This window comes from Leucoraja erinacea, chromosome 2 (assembly GCF_028641065.1).
Source record: "Leucoraja erinacea ecotype New England chromosome 2, Leri_hhj_1, whole genome shotgun sequence".
NCBI lineage: Eukaryota > Metazoa > Chordata > Chondrichthyes > Rajiformes > Rajidae > Leucoraja > Leucoraja erinaceus.
This window is the reverse complement of record NC_073378.1, coordinates 136,816,931-136,840,718: the sequence shown is the minus strand read 5'-3', so window position 1 is coordinate 136,840,718 and position 23,788 is coordinate 136,816,931.

Below are 23,788 nucleotides of genomic sequence, written 5' to 3'. Positions count from 1 at the left end.
GGGAAAACATGGTTTTCTGTCTCTCCTTTCGGGTGAATGCGATTCTTTCTGTATCCCCCCTTCTCTGCCTCCGTCTGCGCTGAGGCCAAAAGGCGGAGCTGGCGGCCTCCGACCTGCGACCGACATCGAGACTCCGGAGGCAGAGTCAGCCAGGACTCACCAAAGCGAGGCTGGCCATCTTCGAGCTGTGGCGACGTTCGGGCACTCCAGTGGCAGCGGCACGACTCGGGGCTGACGCGCTCCGGTGAGGGCGGCCCGGCGCTGGGCTGAGTTGGTGCTCCGGTGAGGGCGGCCCGGCGCGGGGCTGAGACGGTGCTCCGGTAGCTGAGGCGGAGGCGACCTGAATCCGGCGTCGGCCGCGGGCCAGTGGACGACATCGTCGGGAGCTCGCAGGTCACAGGTTCGAGCCTGTTTTCTGGAGCTCCCGCGGCAACAACTGCGTCCGCTGGATTGGACGGCGGCAGCTTCGGCCATCCCGGGCCGCGGAGCTTGAACCGGCCTGTTCGCTGAGCTCGGTGAGCCGCGGGACTGATTTACCATCGCCGGGTGGGTTAACAACATATCGCCTCAGCGCAGAGGGAGAATGAGGAGGGAAGAGACAGTAACCCTAAGATTTTTGCCTTCATCACAGTGAGGAGGTGCGTGGTGAACTCACAGTGGTGGATGTTAATTTGGGTTTATTGTGTGTTTTGTTGTTTATTATTATATGTATGGCTGTAGGCAACGACATTTCGTTCAGACCGCAAGGTCTGAATGATAAATAAATGATCTAAGTCTAAGTAGTCCAGATAATACAATCCAATACCCTGCAATCAAGGCATAATTCTGGTAAATGTAGAAGGAATGGACAGTAAATGGTGGTTTACAAAGGAGATGCTGTCACACCTTGTGTGTTGGGTCTCATCAGTGACATTGATGAGTCGGCGTACAGCTGCTCACAGGATGGTGCAAATCCCACAACCTCATTCTCAACGTGGGAAAAACTAAGGAGATGGTGATTGACTTCAGGAGGGCGGGAAAACAACACCATACACCTCTACACATCGACGGAGCTGATGTGGAAAGGGTCAGCAGCGTGACGTTCCTAGGACTCCACCTGTCAGATGACCTGATGTCCACAACCAACACCACAGCACTGGTCAAGAGAGCCCAGCAGCGACTACACCCTCTCTGAAGACTACGTAAAGCAGGTCTCCCCACCACACGCCTACGAACTTTTTATAGGGGGACAATGGAGAGCACATTAACCAACGTCATCACTTCCTGGTTCGGGAGCTGCAAGGCGTACGAACGGCACCAACTAGACAGGATTGTGAAGACCGCCAACAGGATTATTGGTGCTCCACTCCCTTTCCTGCTGGACATATACAGGAAAAGATGTTTCAACAGAGCCATCTCCATCATCAAAGACCCCTACCACCCATCGCTTCACATATTCTCCATCCTGCCATCTGGGAAGAGGTACAGGAGCATTAGCTGCAAAACCAGCAGGATGCTCCTCAGCTTCTTCCCGCAGGCTATAAGACGGATAAACGGACTTAGCCCCCTGCCAAAGTATTGCGCACCAACCATCAACCTGGACACACTGCAGCAGCTGTCGATCGGAACGCCTGTTGATGTTTAGTAGAGAGTAGAGTGTTTAATTTAATTTGTTCATGATATATGTATTTTTATTTCTATTTATTTGTTGTTATTTGTACTGCACACTGAATGGACACTGGTTGAGCAACGTTTTTTTTGTTTCCGCTGGGTATGTGAGTACTCAGGAAATGATAATAAAGATATACTGATACTGATACTGATACTGAGATAGAGTATTGTAATGTCTCACCAAGATAGTCAGTACAACAGGAAACATGGATACGCAACGTTTCCTGTAGGCACCCTTCTTGAAGAAGGGTCTCGATGCGATACGTTGGGGCACGAAGAAGGGTCCTGACTCGAAACGTTGCCAATCCATTTTCTCGACCAGAGTGCTGCGCTAGTCCAGCTGTCTGCTATCATTCTGGTAAACCTCTGTTCCATTGTTTCCAAAATCTCCACGACCTTTCAGTGTAGGGACGACCAGAAATGTCGACTGACGAGTGTCCTATAAACCTGTCTCGTGCCTTCAATCTTGCACTCAATGCCTCGACTAATGAAGGCCAGCATACCACATGCCCTCTTTGCCACTCCCCCTGCTATGGACTCCCGCTGTTTTATCAGTGCCGTTAAGAGCCTTGCCATTAAGTGTCTACTTTCCCCTCATATTCGTACTCTCATAGTAGCGCTTCGGATTAAATTACATCTATCATTCTGCTTCAGAGATTTCGCCGAGAGCTTAGTGTTTTATTTTATTTCTATGGTTTTACTGTACACGCCTACATAAGTAGCAATAAGGACACAAAAGCGGTCCTCCTGCGAAGTACCGGAGACCAGGGCCACTTCCAGTCTCCCTAGAACCAGATCTGTAGGAAGTCCGCACAGCTGTATCTCCTCAATCACCAGGTTGGGGAACTAATGGTGTGGACTCGCCTATCCCAGAATCGTCCGAGTGTATGAGAATGTCATGCAGAAGGTGGTCGCGTTTAACGTCCAGGCAGCAGTTAGACAGGCGACAATTACAAAGGTAGGTCAGCAATGAGTACATATATATCCAGTGGCCTACCCCTCCAAAGCAAGTGAACTATTTTAAGGCAAGAGACATGTCGCGGGGATGAGTAGCAACATTGAGGTCGAGGGCAGTAAGTGTGACACTGAACCACAGCGGCAAAAAGTGAAAGCGGACCGGACGAAACAGCATGGAGACTCGTTAGTTAGTGGGAGCAGATTGACAATCCATTGACCGCACTCCAGACTCCATGATGTTGGTTTGCCTCCCCATGCACGGTCATGATGCCTTGGAGAGATTGTTGAACATGCATATGGGGAAGAGGGAGGCAGCATGAAGTCATTTTGTACAGTACACAAATGCCATGTGTGCTTAACGGGGTTAAACCCCACAGAGTGAACACATGGAGTTAGAAAAGAGATGAAATAGCAGAACCTCGAGGTGAGGAATCTCCGGATTACAACCGCTCCCGCTCTCATTGATAGGTAGAATTAACGCTATAAAGATGACGTTCTTACCACAATTAATATATTTGTTTAAAGCTATCCCAATATATATTCCAATTTTTTTTTAAACTAGATTCTAATATCACTAATTTTATATGGGATTATAGAGCACACATAATTCAACGAAAGCATTTGTGTAAACCTAAAGAAGTTGGGGTTTATCAGTACCTAACTTTACGTATTACTACTGGGCAGTGCATATTAAGAAAATAATGTACTGGTTGGATAGTTCCACTCACCAGTCGGCGGATAAGAATGGAGAAAGAAGAGTGTTTCCCGTACGATATAGGAACGATCTTGTTCTCACCGATAAAATTGAATAGTATAATATATAAGGAGAATCCAATTATTCACAATATAATAAGAGTTTGGAAACAAATAAAATTATCCTTGAAATTAAACAATCTATCAGTACTAACCCCAATATTGAACAATCCTGCAATCAAACCATCTCTTATCGACAAAACATAAAAACAATGGGATAGACTGGGGATTAGGAAAGTAGGAGATATGTATGAATTGGGCAAATTGTTATCATTTCAACAATAAAAATAAAAAATTAAACTGAATGATAATCAATATTTTAAATATATACAGATATGTGACTTGATGAAGAAATATATACATAGATTTCAAAATATATTTTTAGACCCTTTAGAAGAAGCAATGAATATTAAGGCTGATTCACAAAAACTAATATCATATTTTTATAATAGTGTTTTAAAATAGAGAATTATACTCAACAGAGGCACTAAGAGAAGATTTGTAACATGAACTAATGATAAAGATCCCGAAAGATAGATGGGAAAAGTATCTGATGAACACACATAATTGTTCCATTAATGCAAGACATAATTTAATTCAATTTAAATTATTACATAGACTATATTATTCAGAATCGAGGTTGAATAAATGTTATCCAAACGTCTCTCCCTGATGCGATAGTTGTTTGTTTCAAAACGCCAATATAACACATTCATTTGTAGGATGTACAAAGTTGAATAACTTTTGGAGCGATATATTTGATATATTTACAACGCTCTTCAAGTCAAGAATAGAACCTAATACGGAATGGATTATATTTGGAATAATAGTAGAAGATATCAATTGAAACAAAGACCAAAAAGTATTATTTAATTATGGGTTAATAATTGGAAAGAAATTGATACTTAAATTTTGGAAAAATACAGCTATACCAACTATTAAAATGTGGATTAGGAATATGACGGACATAGCACACCTTGAAGAAATGAGACTCCGCCTAATAGATAAATATGGCCAATTCTTAAGGAATTGGTCCCCTTTCATCGACTTTTTGGAATCATGTGATGCAGCAGTACCGTCAAGATTACTGATTTCAGGTCACGTCGTGGATAGATTTACATCTCCGTACAAATATTTGAAAAATTCTTTTTTAAGAGTCTTTTTCTCCTATTTCTACTTTCTACTTTTTCTTTTCTTATATACACACTTCACGTTTTTCTATTTTCTACTATCTATTTTTTCCTCTTTTTCTTCTATCTATTTTTTGTTTTTTTTTCCTTTTCAAAAACATAAAACTAGACGTTGTACATAGAATGTATTACGTTATGACATAGTTGGCACCTACAATTATGTACCACTGTATTGTTTTGTACTGTATTAACTTCTAATAAAATAAACAAAAATAAACAACCGGTGCCACGTGCAAGATAGGAAAGGTGAGTACATGATTAAGGCTTTGGCGTCGTGAGCATGGACCGTGATGTTTGGTTCATCGGGATTTCTTCTGGAGCAGAGCTGACCTGTCCAGCGGAATGAGGAGCTCCTAAATAATAATAATAATAATAATAATAATAATAATAATAATAATAATAATAATAATAATAATAATAATATTATAATAATATATTATTATTATTATTATTATTATTATTATTATTATTATTATTATTATTTATTTATAGAGCACTTTAAAAACAAACATAGCTGCAACAAAGTGCTGTACATCACTAATCATTGACAAAAAAGTTAATACACACCAAAAATAACAATCAAAAGAAATAGTAGGAAAAGACATGTAAAATAAAGAAACATCAAAAACACCAAAAACAGAAGCATAGCCTCAGGCATGGTTAAAAGCCAGGGAGTACAAATGTGTTTTAACACTGGATTTGAAGATGGACAGTGAGTGGGCCTGTCTGATGTGCAACGGCAGGGTGTTCCAGAGTGCCGGAGCAGCAACAGAGAAGGCTCTATCCCCTCTGAGCCTCCGACTAGACCTCGGTACCTCCAGGATAAATCCGATATATTAGCTGAAAACTTCACTAGTTCTCGTAGGGAGCGCTGAAACTAAAGTGGGAGGATGTGGCGGGTACAGCAGGTGGTCAGCAAGTGGGCGGACGAATAAGCAGGCGGATGCTACGACCAGAAAGTCCTAAAGGAAGAAAACGTAATGAGATGCTAACGGAGGATGTGAAATAGCTATGCCGAATTGTGTTTATTTCAACGCATGGAGTATTGTGTGTATATCAGATGAATTTAGAGCCGGGATGAATGCTCGGACCTTTCACTTGGTGACATTTAAGGTGAAATGACTCCAAAGGGAGAAGACTCGTTGTTCAACGTTTCAGGGTTTCGAAATGTTTCAAACGTGGTCGAGATATAGGTCAATTAGGTGAACGTTTTACTGTATTAATCAGGAATAATATCTCGGCGACACTCAGAGAGCACGTACTGGAGTGTTACTCCAGCGAGGCTATATGGGGAGATCTCAGAAATAAGAATGTTGCAATCACTCTAATGGGATTATACTACAGGCCGTCCGATTGCCAGCGGAAGGTTGGGGAAAAGATGTGTGTTACATTGCGGAAAAAGATGCAAAATAAAACCAGATGTTGTAGTGGGCGATTTACCATGCCCGATATTGGCTTGGGCTTATTCAGTGGAATAGTCACATCGGGCAGCAGCTATGCGAATACATTGGGAGGGGTTTTATTGGGTATGTCCAGATCTGACATTTGTGAAGAAGGGGACAAAACATTGAGTAACTCAACAGGTCATGTAGCATTTATGGAGAAAAGGAATAGGTGACATATCGGGTCGAGACCCTTCATCAGATTGAGAGTCAGAGGATAGGGAACCGAAAGATATGAAAGGTACATAGAACAAACTTGTGCAAAAAAGGTAGATCAAAGTCAGCAAAGATGATCAAAGAAAAATTGAGCCCACAATGTTCTATTGTTAGCTGTTGGGAAGGTGCTAACGATTAACATATCTAGCGAAACTCAACAGGACGACATTGAAACTAGTACGACAACCAGGTAGGGGTTGGCCGGAGGGAGATGGGATGCAATTATCACTTTCAATTATATACATCAATGTTCATATCCTGGGCTGTAATGAATGTTGAAGGGTCTCGACCCGTTATGTCACCTATTCCTTTTCTCCATAAATGCTACATGACATGTGGGTTGTTCTTCCAATTTTTCGATTCGCCTCATTCTGGCAGTCTTTAAAGGCCAGTTGATCAAAATGCACTTATGGACTGCTCCAGCAAGGAGGAAGGAAAATGAGTGTAAGTTAAGAAAATGTTGGATGAGCAAAGAGTTTCTAAATTTGGTCAAAATGGGGTACTGTACAGAGGCGTCGAAAATATGAATTCAAAATTTTTTTTTGGAGGAACTCAAACAAAGGAAGAAAGAACTCAAGCGGACAATCAGAATGGCCAAAATGGACTATGGAATGCCATTGGCGACTCGGATTAGAGTACAATCCAAGGCCCTCTGTTCGTATATGAAAACGCAAAGCCTAAAAAGGGGAAAGCATGTCCGCTCAATGTTAAAGATGGGATTTGTGCTTGCAGGCGAGGTACTAAATGGATACTTTGCATTGGTATTCTCTAAGGGATATGAAGGGATGCGAGATCAGTGGGGGATACTGAAAACAAAAAATTCTCAGGAAGGAATTAGTGTTGGAACTGTTGACCATTACGGTTGAAAAGTCCCTCGGGCCCAATGGAAGTTATCCACGCTTATTGCGAGAGGCAAGAGAGGAGTTTGTTGGGGCCTTGCCGATGATCTTCGTATCTTCTCCAGTCTTAAGCATGGTTCCGATATGCTGGAGAGGAAGGGGCATAATTTGGACTGAGAGTGGAGGGTGTCTGGAATGCGCTGCCTGGTGTGATGGCGGGGGCAAATATGAAGAGGTATTTAAGCAACCACGAGCAAATGAAGGAAATGGAAGGATATGGATCATCTTCAACCAGCGAACATTAGATTTACTTGGTATCATGTCCGGTGGGACACATATAAAGAGAAAAAGGGAGGTAAGATTTGACCGCCCAAAAATGATGCGGGAAAAATAGTGATGAACAAAGAAATAGCAAACGAAAAGAATAAGATGTTTTCGTCAATCTCACAATGGAAGAAACTATCAACATGTCAGAAATCCAAGAATATCAGAAGGTAGACGTGAGTGCAGTCACCATTACGAAGGAAAAAGTTCGTTGATTGCTTAACGGTCAGAAGGTAGAAAAATCCGTGTGCAGACGTGGCGCCGACGGACCTGAGGCCGAAGCAAAGAAGTCGAAGCCAAAGAACCGAATGGAAACGAGGCCGAAACGCCAATAAACCGTAAGAGTGCGAAGACGAAAGGCCTTCTTAACCGAAAGGATGGGACGCCTAAATGCAAACTAACCGAAAAGGGTGGGACGCCTAAAGCCAAAAAAACGAAAAGCTGCGTCGCCTAAAAGCAAACTTATCGAATGGCCGCTCTGTCGAAACGCCACCTACCCGAAAAGCGGCGAAGCCAACAAGCCTAAGGACCGAATGCCGCTCAACAGAAAAGTCCAATAACGGATTTGTCGTTGCCGGAGGGCGGGATTTGTCAGCGATTGGTCCAGACCCCCGCGTCCATCACATCACTGTGAAGGCATGAACATTGTCCTCCCAAACCTCCGCTCCACCCGACCCGCAGCCCGCGGAGGGTGGCCGTGGGAGAGTGGGGGTTGTACACCTTCGGCCGCTTTCAACTTGGTGCTTGGGTTCAGATTGCCCAGTCACCTATGGCTTGTGTGGGAAAATGATGCCCACGCTCCCCTCTCCCCTTTCTCTCTCCCCTCTTCTCTCTCTACCCCTACCTCTCTCCCTTCTCTCTCGCCCTTCTCTCACCTCCTCGCTCGCCCCTCTTCTCTCTCCTCCTCCTCTCTCTCTATCTCCTCTTCTATCTCTCCTTGGACGTGGTTTCCAGAAGTACCAGCAGTGTCCCTGACTTCCCACATCTTGCAGGAAACACATTGCACCAATTTCCCTGCATTTTCTTAAACGGACAAAAAAATCACAGCTTTGTAATCAAGTGTAGACTCCTTGTCTCAGTCACCAAGGCATTTGAGCCAAAGGGTCACACTTTACTCACCAATGCACGTCTTTCTCCTCAGCAAGGCCGCTCCGCTACAGCTGCTCTTGTTTTTAATCTCTTACCTAATTAACTACTTTAGGGCTAATTACAAATGACCTGAACCTGGGTCTAGGTGCTCCTTTTAAACTGTCTTTCCCTGTGACTCTCCTTCTTTCTCACGGACTTTCAACCCAATAGTCTCTCCTCTCTCTCTGCCTCTGCTTGCTGCCTCTCCGAGCTGCATGAAAGGCCGAGAAAATCGTTTGGGAATGTCCTTAATGCTACCCGCCAGAACTATCTCCTGGCCCCATTTTGCTCTTAAGATCTCCTTTCTCAGTTGACGCCTTAGTTCCCGAACGCCCTCCAAGGATGCACTTGATCCCAGCCTATACAGATGCTGTGCATTCTTCTTGTTTTTGACCAACGCCTCCATTTCCCTCGTCAGCCAAGCTTCCTTACGTTTGCCTGTTCTGCGCTTTACCCTAACGAGGACGAACGTATCCTGAATTTTGGTCAGCACACTTTTAAAATCATCCTCTCTGGCCGGTATTTCTTTCCCCTCGAATAACCTGTTCCATTCAACTTGACCGAGACCTTTTCTTATACCATCAAATTTAGCCTCACCTCAGTTGAACATTTTTATATGTGGGCGCTCTCTACCCCTATCCATAACTATGTTTAACCTAATGGCACAGTGGTCACTATTAGTGTTCCCAAAATTCCACAAACACATCATTAACTTCACTTCCCAATTTCGCAAAACTAGAGCCAGTGTTCACCTCTTGCATGTGCCGTTTCTGAAAACTTTCCTGAACACTTTAGTGTCCCAAAATTCCCAAACACATCATTAACGTTCACTTCCCATTTCGCAAAACTAAGCAGTGTTCAACCTCTTGCTGTGCCGTTTCTGAAAACTTCCTGAACACTTTTGAGGAATTGCACCTTATTTAAACCATTCTCACTGTGATTTTCCCAGTCAATATTTGGGAAGTTGAAACCCCTACTACCACAACCTTATTTGACCTGCAGCTGTCGACGACCCCCTGACATATATGTTCTCCCAATTCCCGTTGACGCTTCGGGGGGTCTCTAGTACAACCCGAACAAAGTGATCATCCCATTCTTGTTCCTGGGTTCCACCCATATAACCTCACTAGACGAACCGCCCATAGGTGAGGTCGGTGGGGGCGCTGCGAGCCGGCTGCTCCGTCATTTCCTGCTTTTTTTTGTTTATTTCGTATGTCCCAATGTGTGTTTTTAATGTTTATCGGTGTGTCTTGTCACAAGATTCTTGTGTGGGGATTGGTGAGGGGTAAGGAGGAAACAGCTTCGGGCGCCTCCTCCACGGAGAGGCGACTTTTTCCATGTCGCCTCCATCGCGGCCTAACAAAAATGATCGGAGCGGCCTTTCCCGAATATGTGCCCGGAGCTTCAGCAGCGCGCACAGCGAGAACTTTTTCAACGTGGAGCGGGCGAACCCTCACCGGGGTTCCAAGAAGGGAGTGATCCGATCGCTGGCCCGCGCAGCCTGAATCCGCGGTCGGCGGAGCTTCCAGCTGGAGCGGCGTCCGGAGCCCGGGGTTCTTCGTTGGGGACCCCGGAAACAGAAGAGCTCCGACCGCCTGCCCACGGCCTACACCAGCCTGAGGCCGCGGGCTCGCCGTCCGGAGCCTGGGATCCACCATTGGGTACCTAGGAGTAGAAAAGCTCCGACCGCCGGCCCGCGGCCGACATCAGCTTGAAGCCGCGGTCTGTGGTGCTCTAACCGCGGGCGCGGCGGGGACCTACCATCCGGAGCTGCGGTCTCCGGTAAGGAAGCACCGATTCGGGACTGCACACCTGGACATCTGGCCGCCCGCGGCGGCGATTGCGGAGGTTGGTGGTACCGATCACGGGGGGAAATGGAGGAGGACTGACTAAATGTTGTGCCTTCCACCATAGTGATGAATGCTGTTGTGGATGTTTGTGTTAATTTTTTTTATTGAGTATTGTGTGTTCTTTTTTTTATTGTACCGCTGCTGGCAAGTTCATTTCACTGCACTTTACTGTGCATGTGACGAATAAATCTGACTATTGACTATTAATGTCACCTCTGACCACTGCCGTGACATCCTCCATAACCAACAAAGCAACCCCCTTCTCTCCTCCCCTCCCCCCTCCTGTCTCTCCTGAATCACCTGTACCCCGGACTCTGAGCTGCCAGTCCTGCATTAAAAGACATGCAGTCTAAACCAACTACTTCCTTGCTATCTGCCTTTCATCTGCCTATTCTCTCCAGTAACTGTTCCCACACCACCCGCCTTACCAATTGCTAACCTCTCACGTGCCTATGTACTGTATGATACCCCACATCCTTGCCAATATAGTTGTAAACCATCCTGCTTCGTCTATTGTGGCACTCGTGAGACTACACCTGGAAGATTGTGTGCATTTCTGGTCATACTATCGGAAGGATGTGACTGGTAAAACTAGAGAGGGTGCAGAGGATATTCAGAAGTTGGTAGCAGGATTGGTGGACTTCAGTTATCAGAAGAGACTGGATAGATAGTTTTCCTTGGGGCGGAGACGAAGCGATCAGGTTTATGTTTATCTTTGTTATTGTCATGTGTACCGAGCTGCAGTGGAAAACGTTGTTTTTTTATGTTGTGCAATCACTTCAGATAAATACAATCAAACTAAACGGACGTACAAATGGAAGAGCAAAGGGGAAGATACAGAGTGCAGCATATACAGTAGTTCGCAGCATTGTAGCGCGTCAGTTCCACAGAGCAAGTCCAATGTACCCAATGGGGATAGGTAAATTAGACAATATCTTGACTTATGTAAGAACCGTTCTGAAGCCTGATTACAGAGGGAACATAACAGTCCCTGTGTCTGGTGATGCGCGCTCTCAATATTCACCATCTTTGCCCAGGGAAGCACTACCTCAACACATAAGATAGAGATTATCAGGCTTCTCACAAGAGTGAGGATGACTGAGTGATGGGAGACGGGGGGGGGGGGGGGGGGGGGGGGGGGGGGGGGGGGGGGGGGGGGGGGGGGGGGGGGGGGGGGGGGGGGGGGGGGGGGGTGCAAAATATTTTCAGCTCACGGTTAAAAAGAGCTGCCAGGACGTTGGAACATATTTTGCCACCCTCGCGCGGATAGGTAAACATGTAAAGGCCTAACTTGCAACTAGCATTCTTAGCTGACTTGCAGGTTCGAGATGTAGAAAGTAAGTAAATACATTAAAAGTAAATGCTCTGAAACGGAGCAGTTTGACGACTCGAGTTCCGGGAAGGCCAAGGCCTAAACGGCAAAATATGTCCAAAAGGACAATACTGGGCAGCACGGTACTGCCTCAACATCCATTGAGGATATCAGCTGTCGGCTCTCAAAACTGTAAAACCTGATTGAGAGGCTGGACGAAGGTAATGTGTTCCATACACCGGCGACCGATACAGGCAGTTCCAGTCAGATGTCTGCGGCAGCAATACGTGGTTCAGTGTTGCATTATGATATCTCCCTATCTCAGGAGAGGTGTTTTGAGGAGTATTACGTGGTAGACTCTGACTGTGGGGAAGTTGACAGTGAACTCGAATTCCCTCAACAACTTTGCTGGAAAGTATGCTAGTCCTGATAACTGCAAGATACTGGAGTTTAATGCTACCATTTGTGGCAATCTGAATGACAGAACAATGTCATAAGACTTAAAACTCCAGCGAGTTGAGGGATTCCTCACAAGAGGGTTAACGGCCTTTGCAAGATCGGTGGAGGGAACTCAGCTGTCTGCTTTGCAGAAGACGCCTTAGCACCTCTGTGTAATGTACAGTTTGAGCTCAATTGTGTTGCAAAGGATGGTAAAAGGCCTGAGATCAATCCAATATATGCTAAATTTTGTGTAAGGCTATTAATGTGCAGTCTGCAAGGATTTCTTTGGGGAAGCAAGTAAAATACCTACAAGAGAAATTCAAGGCTGCGGTGCGTGTGGTGAAGACACCCTTTGTGCGAAAGACTAGGGTCAGTTGACTATTGATCAACCGCCTAAGGCCATTTTGGTGCTGCCAGTCTCATCGGTTGCTGGATCGTGGTGGCTGGTGGTGAGAATCACCTGTTGCCTATTATTTTATTGGCAGTCTTGGTGGTTTTTACAGCAAGTTCTTTGTTAGAAACTGCCTTGATCACACCTACAATCACTGTCTGTCTCGTCGTGGACAGCAAAGCGACCAGGAGGTGTAGGCCGTTGAGGTATGTGAATATTATTTCATCGGTCGCATAGATGTGCTGACGATATTCAAGTCGGAATTAGTTTGAGACTGTTCATAAACAGGTAGGAACAGATAACTTCAGATCCTGTCATTTTACAAAGCATAAATGGTGATAACATTGAATTTCTGGGTGATCAATTTCCTCTGCGGTAACAGAAGCCAAGACTCCCGTACATACAGTCTAAAGAGGAAACTATGGCTATCCTAGTTCAAATGGAGAAATTACACCAAAAGGATGTGATTGAGCAGTCTGCCCTTGAACAAGAGAGGTATATTTCTAATATCTTCTCAAGGTTGGGGAAAAATGGAGGATACCGAATCACTCTAGGATTTGGCTAGTCTGAACACGTGCTTGGAACATAACCATTGGATATTTTTCATTCAGCAAAATAGTTGATTACAGAGGATTGCGTCAGGGCCTCAATCGATCTCGAAGATGCATACTATTCAGTATCAATACACGAGAGTCACATGATATATCTGAAGTTTATTTGGCAAGGCCAGATGTGGCAATTTTAGGCTCTTCCTAAGGGGTAGAGTTTTGCCCAAGGCTATTTACAAAGATTCTAAAGCCAGTGTTGCCATACTCAGATCTAAAGGGCATATTATCATGGGGTTTATAGAGGGCATGGTTATTGTAGGGAAGAGATCATGTGTCACAGAGTTAGCTGTTTCAGCAACCAAGGCACTCCTAGAATATCTAGGGTTTGTTATTCATCCAGGAAAGTCCATACTTGAACCGAAATAATCTATTACATATCTAGGTTTTGTCATAAACTCTGCAGATATGGCTGTGACCCTACCCACAGATAAGATTCTGATTTTGCCTTGTAGAACGTTATTGCATTCAGGCCCCGCCACAGCTGCCGAACATCCGTCTCATCCTCCAGCTTGGAGCAGAAGTCTCTTTTGGCCTTTTGATGGCCTTATAAGGTCGTATCTGGTCTTCTTGAGGTCTTCGCTATCTTCAGACATGAATGCCCGCTGTCTTGACTTCAGAAGAGTGCAGATCTCATAGTTTATCCAAGGCTTCTGATTGGGAAACACTTGGAAGGTTTTTGTAGGGATGCAGTCCTCGACACATTTCTTTATGAAGTCTGTAACGACTGTGGCGTATTCGTTCAGGTCCGTTGCCGAGTCCCTGAACATTGCCCAGTCTACAGACTCCAAACAGTCCCGGACTTGTTCCTCTCTCCCCCCCACCAGCTCTGAACAGTCCTCGCCTCTGGGGGTGCGCTCTTTAATTGCTGCCTGTAGGCAGGAAGAAGCAGCACCGCGGTATGGTCGGATTTACCGAAGTGAGGGCGAGGGATAGAGCGATAGGCATCCTTGATGGTGGTGTAGCAGTGGTCGAGGGTGTTTGTTCCTCAGGTGCAGCAGGAGACATGTTGGTGGAAGTTAGCGAGTGATTTCTTCAGGTTTGCTTTGTTGAATTCTCAAGCTATGGTGGTAAGCGCCTTGGGATAATACGTCTGGTGCTTGTTGACCACGGCGTGCAGCTCCTCCAGTGCCAGACGGCCGTCTATTTGGGGTGAGATGTAGACCGCGGTCAGGATGATGGAGGTGAATTCCCTCGGAAGCTAGAAGGGCGGCATCCACCGCCAGATGTTCGAGGTGTGGAGAGCAGGAGTTGGACAGGAGTGCCACATTGGAGCGCCACGCAGAGTTGACCATGAGGCAGACGCCCACTCCTCTCACTTTCGCAGATGCCTGTGTACGGTCCATATGGTGGATGGAGAACCCGTCAGGCTGGACCGCTGAGACTGGGGAGCTGGGGGTGAGCCATGTCTCTGTGAAACAGAACACAGAGCATCCCCTCAGCTCCCATTGATAAAGCAGACTTGCCCTTAAGTCCTCCACTTTATTTTCTAGTGACTGTACGTTGGCCAGTAGGATAGTAGGGCCGAAGCCCCCTCCGCTTCAGTCTGACCTGTAGTCCTGCCCGACGGCCACGTTTCTCCACTCCATGGAGCCCTCCTCGGTGTTTGAAGGTAGAGTACTTATGGGTCTCCGCGAAGTTGGGGAATCCCCTGAGATCGGGAATTCCCAAACAGTCTGCACCTCCAGCTCCGTTGATGCAGTGGGGTCCTGCCCGACTGGCTCGATTCCGGACCCCATGAGGGCCTCTCCGGTGTTTGCAGGTAAGGTTCTTACTATACCTGCGCGCCTCCGCGAGGTTGGAGATTCCCCTCCGATCGGGGATTCCCTTACCGGTGCTAACATCTGGAGTTCGCAGTAGCGCTGATGCATTTAAATGCGTTAGCAACTCGCTACTTACGGCGTTGATTTCAGTGGATTTTCTGATGCAGATGAGCTCATGAATGCGAAACATAGAAACATAGAAATTAGGTGCAGGATGAGGCCATTTGGCCCCTCGAGCCAGCACCGCCATTCATTGTGATCATATAACCATATAACCATATAACCATATAATAATTATAGCTAGGAAACAGGCCATATCGGCCCTTCTAGTCCGTGCCGAACACTTATTCTCCCCTAGTCCCATCTACCTGCACTCAGACCATAACCCTCCATTTCTTTCCCGTCCATATACCTATCCAATTTATTTTTAAATGATAAAATCGAACCAGCCTCCACGACTTCCACTGGTAGCTTATTCCACACAGCTACCACCCTCTGAGTAAAAAATGTTCCCCCTCATGTTACCCCTAAACTTCTGTCCCTTAATTCTCAAATCATGTCCTGTTGTTTGAATATTCCCAACTCTCAATGGAAAAGGCTTATCCACGCCTACTCTGTCTATCCCTCTCATCATTTTAAATACCTCTATCAAGTCCCCCCTTAACGTTCTGCGCTCCAAAGAATAAAGACCTAACTTGTTCAACCTTTCTCTGTAACTTAGTTGCTGAACCCCAGGCAACATTCTCGTAAATCTCCTCTGTACTCTCTCTATTTTACTTCGGAGTCACGTAAGTGACTACGTGAAGAACCCCGTTCGGCCGCACGCGCGTCATCGCGTCAGACGCATTGGTGCAGGCGGCTGGTTGGAGCAGCAGAGCTCCTCCAGCGGGTAAGTTTACAATTCAAGGTAAGTGGAAAAAAAAATTATTCTTGGGGCAGCTTTCTGTGTCGGTGGTTGTGTTCCAGGAACGATGCTGAAAGCAAGCAAGGTGAAGGCGAGGCAACCCGTGACGAAAGGTGTAGAGGACCGGTAGCGTACGGTCAGTGGGTGCCCGCCTAGTTCACCGACTTTGTCGCAAGCAGGGGGGCTATGCGTGTTCAGACCCGTTGCCTGAGAGCAGCGTCACCGCGCTGGTAGGGCGCAAGGCCACATTCAAGTCTGCCAGGGGTATTGACCCAGAGTCGGGCCAGGAGGTTTTACCTCCAGGACAGACCTTTTGCTCACGGCTCTCACTAATCGAGCACCTGTTGGAGAGGTTGCACGAGAAGGACGCGCTCCGGGAGGAGGAGTGCAGTTCTCGCCAGGCTGTTGGAGAGCCTGTTCCAGCAGCGCCTGTAGTAGGGCTGCATAATCGTCCCCTTATGGAGGAGGAGGGTGAGCCGGGTAAGGAGTATGCTCATGCCGAGGTAATGGCCGTGTATAGCCCTAAGGGTGAAGGACAAGAGGTGTTTGTGCCTAATCTGGCTGAAAAATTCGCAGTCCCCAAAGAAGCAGGGGAGTCATTGGGGGAGGAGCTGGCAACCGCAATCAATTATATGCTCTCCCATCAGCTCCAGGAGCTAACTATGGATGATACTGCGAGTAAGTATGAAACCCCGGACAACTGTGGGTTGTCAATGGTACCGGTAGTCAACCATGTGATATGGGGCCAAATGGGGGTTGCAGTGAGGACACAAGAATTGAAGCATCAGAGGGTGCTCAAATTATTAGCAGCAGGCATCACTGCGTTTGCCAGAACATTGACTGAGCGGCATATGCCGGAAGTACACCAGGATGCTCTAGGGCTCACAGTTTGAAACGAACGGCCACAGAGAGAGTGCCATACGTCCTGCCATACACCCGAAATTTGCAGCACTCTGGAAACCAAATAATGTCCAGTTACCAAATCTATTTTTCGGGGAGAACCTCGCAATGCGAGTCAAGGAACTGGACGAAGAGGCTAAAACTGTGGGCCTCATCAAAGTACCATCAAGTAGCCGAATGGGCAAGTGGTTTTCCCCTATCGACAGGGTGCTCTCACAGGGACTGGTGAGGGAACGAGTCGTTCATTCTCCAACTCTCGACCCTGGTATCCTGCCACAGACACTAAGTCTAAGATGAATTTCCCTACGAGGGCCGGGGGCAAAAAGCCCAGTCAGGAAATGTGCAGGAAAGAGACTTTGCACCTCAAGGAAATAAGTTAAGTGGGGAAGATGTTCAAGTTAGGGGCAGGTTACACTTGCTTCTCAAAGAATGGTAAGAGATAACATCAGATTCAATTGTGCTGGGCAGCATAGAGGGGTTTCGGATTGAATTCTACCCTACTGTGAGTCTGCCCACTCAGCATGTCCCATGTCGGACACTCGTGTTTTCACACGAAGAGAATATACAGATACAGGCTGTAGATGGTTATGCATGCAACCATATATGTAACTACCTCATTAGCATATCGTCCCTCCCACATTCTATAGTATAACTGTAGTCTCTGCATGTTCCCTCCCTGTTGGGTTCCAGTACGTGTGTAGACCAGTTGTGGTTAGTACTGGAACGTGTGTTATTAGTGTTTAAATAAAGACCTAGCTAAAGGACTATGGACAACGTCTAGTTTCCTTTACATGGTGTCAGCCAGTGTAAATCTGCGCCTCTGTTTATCGGGTTTTTTTTAATTCATTTATCTTGTAAGTGTGTGCAAGGATGGCTTCGTCGTGTCGCAAGCCTTCCCCGTTAGTTTTTGATGCTGACATCGCGGAGCGATGGGAGACGTTTGTAATGGACTACAATCATTATGTGAACATCGCACACCACAATGACTCTCCTGCTCTCAGAGCATCCTTGCTGCTGAATCTCGCTGGTCCGGATGCCATGAGGAGAGCTAAGCACTTTGAATACCGTCCAGCAGTCCTGGACGCGGCTGGCCAGGTTGTCGAGCCTGTTGAATCTCCTGACGACCCAGCCTGTCTACTGAGAAAGTTTACGGAGATCTGTGACCTGCCTTCAAATCGTATCTTGGAACGAACACGTTTGTTCTCCCGCAAGCAGCAGCCTGGGGAGCCGGTGGAATGTTTTATTGCTGACCTCCGCCACCTGTCGCAGCGATGTCGTTTTGGTGAGTTACGTGACGAGCTCACGCGGGACATACTGGTTAATGGAATGCTTGATCAAAAGCTGCGAACTGATTTAATGCGGAAACCTGACCTCACGTTAAATGAAGCTGTGCATGCCTGCAGGCTAGCTGAGGTCGTTGCTCCGGCCAGTGGGGAGAGAGGTTCTGGGAACTGCACCGTCGCTGTGGCTACTCTGTCCGTGCCACGAAGGGCACCCAGCAATTCCAGACCACAGTTTCGCCCCCAGTTTGTCCCCCGCCCCCAGGGTGCCAGAAAGTGCTCTAATTGTGGATATGGTCACTTGCCACAGGCTGCTTGTCCTGCTATCGGAAAAGCCTGTAACTACTGCAGAAAGTTTAACCATTTCTCGTCCGTTTGCCGTTCCCGTGGGAACGTGGCTCAGCCACCTCGCCAGGTGCTCAACAATCTCCAAAGGATCGACAATGTCCTTGATTCTCAGCTTGAGGAGGATTCCGCCCTCGAGTCTGACTCCAGCATTTCGATGGGGGATGCTAGTGTTTACGCTCTGCTGCACAACCAGACTCGCCTCCCCGACCCATCGGTGCTAGTCACTGTCAATAACAAGACCTTCACAGCGAAATTGGACACTGGAGCCAAAGTCTCTGTTATTTCAACAAAGCTCTTCCACAAGATAAGAAATAATGAGCAACTGTCTGCTGATCGATCGGTGCTGAGAGCCTACGGTGGGGAGGAGCTGACTCCTGTGGGGAGGGTAACTTTCCACTGCAAGCTACAGAAGACATCTCGTGATTTATCGTTTTTTGTTTTGGACTGTGATTGTGTGCCTCTGCTAAGTAATCAGGCTTGCCAGGATCTGGGCCTGGTTGCGTTTGACAGTACTGTCCATGAGGTGCGGGTAAAGTTAGACCCCGTGTCCGAATACCACGATCTTTTTGATGATAAGTTGGGGAAGCTCCCCCTCGTATACAATATTGCCATTGACTCATCTGTCACCCCAGTGTGCCGTCCGTCTCATAGGGTTTCGTTTGCAATGAAGGACAAGGTTAAAGCTATGCTGGACAAAATGGTGAACCTCGGGGTCCTGGAAGCTGTCAGCGAGCCCACCAGCTGGGTGTCCACCATGGTCGCAACCATGAAGAAGGGCAAGGACGAGATTCGGGTCTGCATCAACCCGAAGGATCTGAATACTGCCATCAAGAGACCACTACCCTATGCGGACTGTCGAGGATGTAGCTGCCCAGGTGGGCCAAGCCACCGTGTTTTCTGTTCTTGATGCCAGAAGCTCCTTCTGGCAGATTCCTCTGCACAACAAGTCGTCCGACCTCACCACTTTCGCCACGCCTTTTGGGAGGTACAAGTTCCTCAGAATGCCTTTCGGGATCAGCTCCGCCAGCGAGGTTTTCCAGCGCTCCATGGAGCAGTTGTTTGCCGGGCTCCCATGTGCCATCATTGTAGATGACATCCTTGTGTACGGCCGGGATGTCGAGGAGCATGACCGCAATCTCCGCCGGGTACTCGACCGTGCTCGTCAGATAAACCTCAAGCTGAATCCCTCCAAGTGCCGGTTCCGACTGTCTGAGGTCTCTTACGTCGGACACATTTTCACCTCTCGGGGTCTGAAGCCCGACCCTGCCAAGACCACTGCTATTTCAGAGTTTCCTGCCCCTGTTGATGTTGCAGGTCTGCAAAGGTTTCTCGGGATGGTGAATTATTTGGGCAAGTTTATCCCGCGCCTCAGTGAGCTAAGTGCGCCGCTGCGCCTTCTGACCAAGAAGGAAGTTGCCTGGTCTTGGAGCCCACAGCACCAACTGTCTTTTGACGCTTTAAAAAAGCAGCTGATTGACACTCCTGTACTGCGATTCTTTGACCTCAAGTTGCCGATTGTCGTGACCTGTGATGCTTCCCGTTTTGGCCTCGGTGCTGCCTGCATGCAGCTCTGCGAAGGTGATTCTCTGCTGCCTGTCTCGTTTGCTTCTCGCACAATGACTGACACGGAGCAGAGGTATGCTGAAATCGAGAAGGAGCTCCTGGCTGTGGTATTTGCCTGTTCGAAGTTTAGAGATTTTCTTTACGGTGTGCGGTTCACAGTTGAAACGGACCACCAGCCGCTGGTTACCATACTTAATAAGCCCATTCATGCTGCCCCGGCCCGTTTGCAGCGGATGATGTTACAGCTGCAACGCTTTGAGTTTGACATAGTGTACAAGAAGGGCACGGAAATGCATATTGCTGATGCCCTGTCGCGGGCGCCTTTGTCCTCCTGTGTACAGCATCCATATGAACAATCTGATCTGCATGTCCTCAACGTGAATTTCGTCCCGTCGAAGCAGTTACAGACACTGATTGAGCACACCGCTGCTGACTCTGATTTGCAGCAGCTGTCTGCTGTTATTCTGCGTGGTTGGCCCTGCAAGCCACACTCCCTGCCTGCTGCCGTGAGGCCGTTCTTCCTTGTTCGGGACGAGCTTGTACTTCGGGATGGAATTGTCATTAAGGGTCACAAAGTGGTTATTCCTGCCTCGTTGTATGATGCCTACTATTCTGCTGCACACTCCGGGCACCCGGGTGCTGACGCCACCGTTGCCCATGCCCAGGGGCAATACTATTGGCCTGCTATGGCCAAGTACATCAAGGCTCGTGTTGCTGCGTGTGCTGCTTGCAACTCCATGGCCCCTCACCATCAACGACAACCCCTGCTACAACAGCCGGCACCTGAAATGCCCTGGTCTTCGCTGGCCGCCGATATCTTTGAGTGGCGTGGGAAGAACTATCTGGTACTCGTTGACTCATATTCATCTTGGTTTGATGTGGACCTTCTTCCCACCATCACCTCGGAGATGGTCATCAGTAAGCTGCGCCGTCATTTTTCCACGTTTGGATCTCCAGTGAAGCTACAAACTGACAACGGCCGGCAGTTCACTAGTGCTGAGTTCGCTGCCTTTGCGACTAAGTGGAACTTTGCCCATTGCACTAGCAGCCCGGAATTCCCTCAGAGCAACGGGCTGGCAGAACGTGCTGTGCGCAGTGCTAAGACTTTGTTGGAACAGTCTCGTTTGTCAAATTGTGATTTCTACCAAGGACTTTTGAATTTGCGTAATGTTTCTCGCGATGGGGTTTTGGGTTCTCCTGCCCAACGGCTCATGTCTCGCGTCCTCCGTCCTCCTATGCCCATTTCTCAACAATCCCTGACTCCTGTGGTTCGTTCCCCTGAGGCGGTCCACCGCCGCATCTCTCATCGCCATGAGATCCAGCGTCGGTCTCATGACAAGTCTTGTCGTCCTCTACCTTCCCTCTCCGCGGGCCAGGTGGTTCGCATGCAGACTTCTACTGGTTTTTCTAAACTTGCAACTGTTGTAGGGCTGGCTGACTCCCCTCGCTCCTATTTGGTGGATTACGAGGGCACTGTATATCGTCGCAGTCGCCAGCATTTGCGTGCTGTCCGTGAGCCTCCTCCACCGGTCTCTTTCCCGTCCACATCCACTCCTTTACCTGTTCCTCCTCCTCGGGCTATCCCATGTGCCCCTGCTGTCATTCCAGCGCCTACACAACCTTCTCCTGTGAAATCTGATATTGGCTCTCCTGTTCTTTCCCCAAGGTCCTCTCCTGTCGGTTCTTCTTCTTCGTCCTCCCCTTCTACTTCGTTTTTTGCCTCGCCGGTTTCTAGTCCCCGACCTGCAGTGCTGCCTATTCCGTCCCCCCGATCTTCGCTGCCTTTGCCTTTGGGAGAGGGGAGTGAGGGTGGTGTACGGACCCGCTCTGGCAGAGTTGTGCGGGCTCCTGATCGGTATGGTGATTATGCTTAGTTTGAGATGTTCTCTGACCATTATTGTTATTTTGTGCAGGTCTGTATAATTGCCTGCTGCTGCTATTTATCTTACGGGAAGGGATGTAGATGGTTATGCATGCAACCATATATGTAACTACCTCATTAGCATATCGTCCCTCCCACATTCTATAGTATAACTGTAGTCCCTGCATGTTCCCTCCCTGTTGGGTTCCAGTACGTGTGTAGACCAGTTGTGGTTAGTACTGGAACGTGTGTTATTAGTGTTTAAATAAAGACCTAGCTAAAGGACTATGGACAACGTCTAGTCTCCTTTACACAGGCAGAGCTTGAGATATTGTGCAGAAAAGGGGTTATTGAGAAGTCGGTTCGTCAATCCCATCAGTTTATGTCAAGTATTTGTCCTAGGTCTAAAAAGGATGGGGGGGGGGGGGGGGTGGTGAGAATCATTCTAGACCTGGCGAGCCTCAACCCTTTTGTACAGAATAGACACTTCAAAATGGAAACTTTTTTTATTGCTAAACAGCTGGTTTCCAAAGGGTGTTACATGGCAAGCATAGATCTCAAAGATGCTTATTACTCAGTGTCTGTTCGTTGTGATTATAGGAGATATTTGAAATTTACCTGGCTGGGTCAATTGTGGCAATACTGAGCACTGCCTTATGCTTTAACCTCAGCTCCGAGATGTTTTACCAAATTGTTAAAACCAATTATTGGCTTACTCCGAAATCAGGGTCATGTGGTAATGGCCTATTTGGATAGAAACATAGAAACATAGACATTAGGTGCAGGAGTAGGCCATTCGGCCCTTCGAGCCTGCACCGCCATTCAATATGATCATGGCTGATCATCCAACTCAGTATCCCGTACCTGCCTTCTCTCCATACCCTCTGATCCCCTTAGCCACAAGGGCCACATCTAACTCCCTCTTAAATATAGCCAATGAACTGGCCTCGACTACCCTCTGCGGCAGAGAGTTCCAGAGACTCAGCACTCTCTGTGTGGAAAAAGTTCTTCTCATCTCGGTTTTAAAGGATTTCCCCCTTATCCTTAAGCTGTGACCACTTGTGCTGGACTTCCCCAACATCGGGAGCAATCTTCCTGCATCTAGCCTGTCCAACCCCTTAAGAATTTTGTAAGTTTCTATAAGATCCCCTCTCAATCTCCTAAATTCTAGAGAGTATAAACCAAGTCTATCCAGTTCTTCTTCATAAGACAGTCCTGACATCCCAGGAATCAGTCTGTTGAACCTTCTCTGCACTCCCTCTATGGCAATAATGTCCTTCCTCAGATTTGGAGACCAAAAGTGTACGCAATACTCCAGGTGTGGTCTCACCAAGACCCTGTACATTTTTTTAAATTGTAGGAAACACTCTGCAGGCAGCTGAATCATCTGGGTCAGCTGTTAAATTCACGTTTGAGCAGTTGGGATTCATTACCCACCCAGATAATTCCAAATTAACACCGGTTAAAGTTATTGATTACTTAGGCTTCACCATTAACGCAGATCACATGTTAGTGACTCTGCCGAGTGTAAAAAGGCAGCAGTTAATTGAAGAGTGTGTCAAGCTTATTGAGGAACAACTACCTTCAATTAGACAAGTGGCCAAGCTGATTGGCAAGCGCGTGGCTGCTTTTCCAGCTGTGCAGTTTGGGCCTCTGCATTATCAACAATTACAACGAGCAAAAGAACAAGCATTGAGAGCACATGCAGGCCATTTTGATAGGCCTATGAAGTTGCCAACATAAGCCATTTCTGAGATACAAATGTGGAATATGAATGTTGCAACTAGCTCGAGGAATGTATTGGTTGATCCACCTTCTACAGTTTTACAGACTGATGTCAGTGGCCAAGGTTGGGGTGCTACTGATATGGGTTCTAGCTGTGGAGGCAGATGGAACAGTGATGAGGCATCCCTTCTGCATTTGCGAGGGATCAATTATTTAGAGCATCTGGGAACATTCAATGGGCTTGAAGCTTATGAGTCTTACCAAAACTCATGTACATGTGCAGGTGCAAATTGACAACACTCCAGCAGTAGCGTATCTGAATCATATGGGTGGAGTCGAGTCGAAA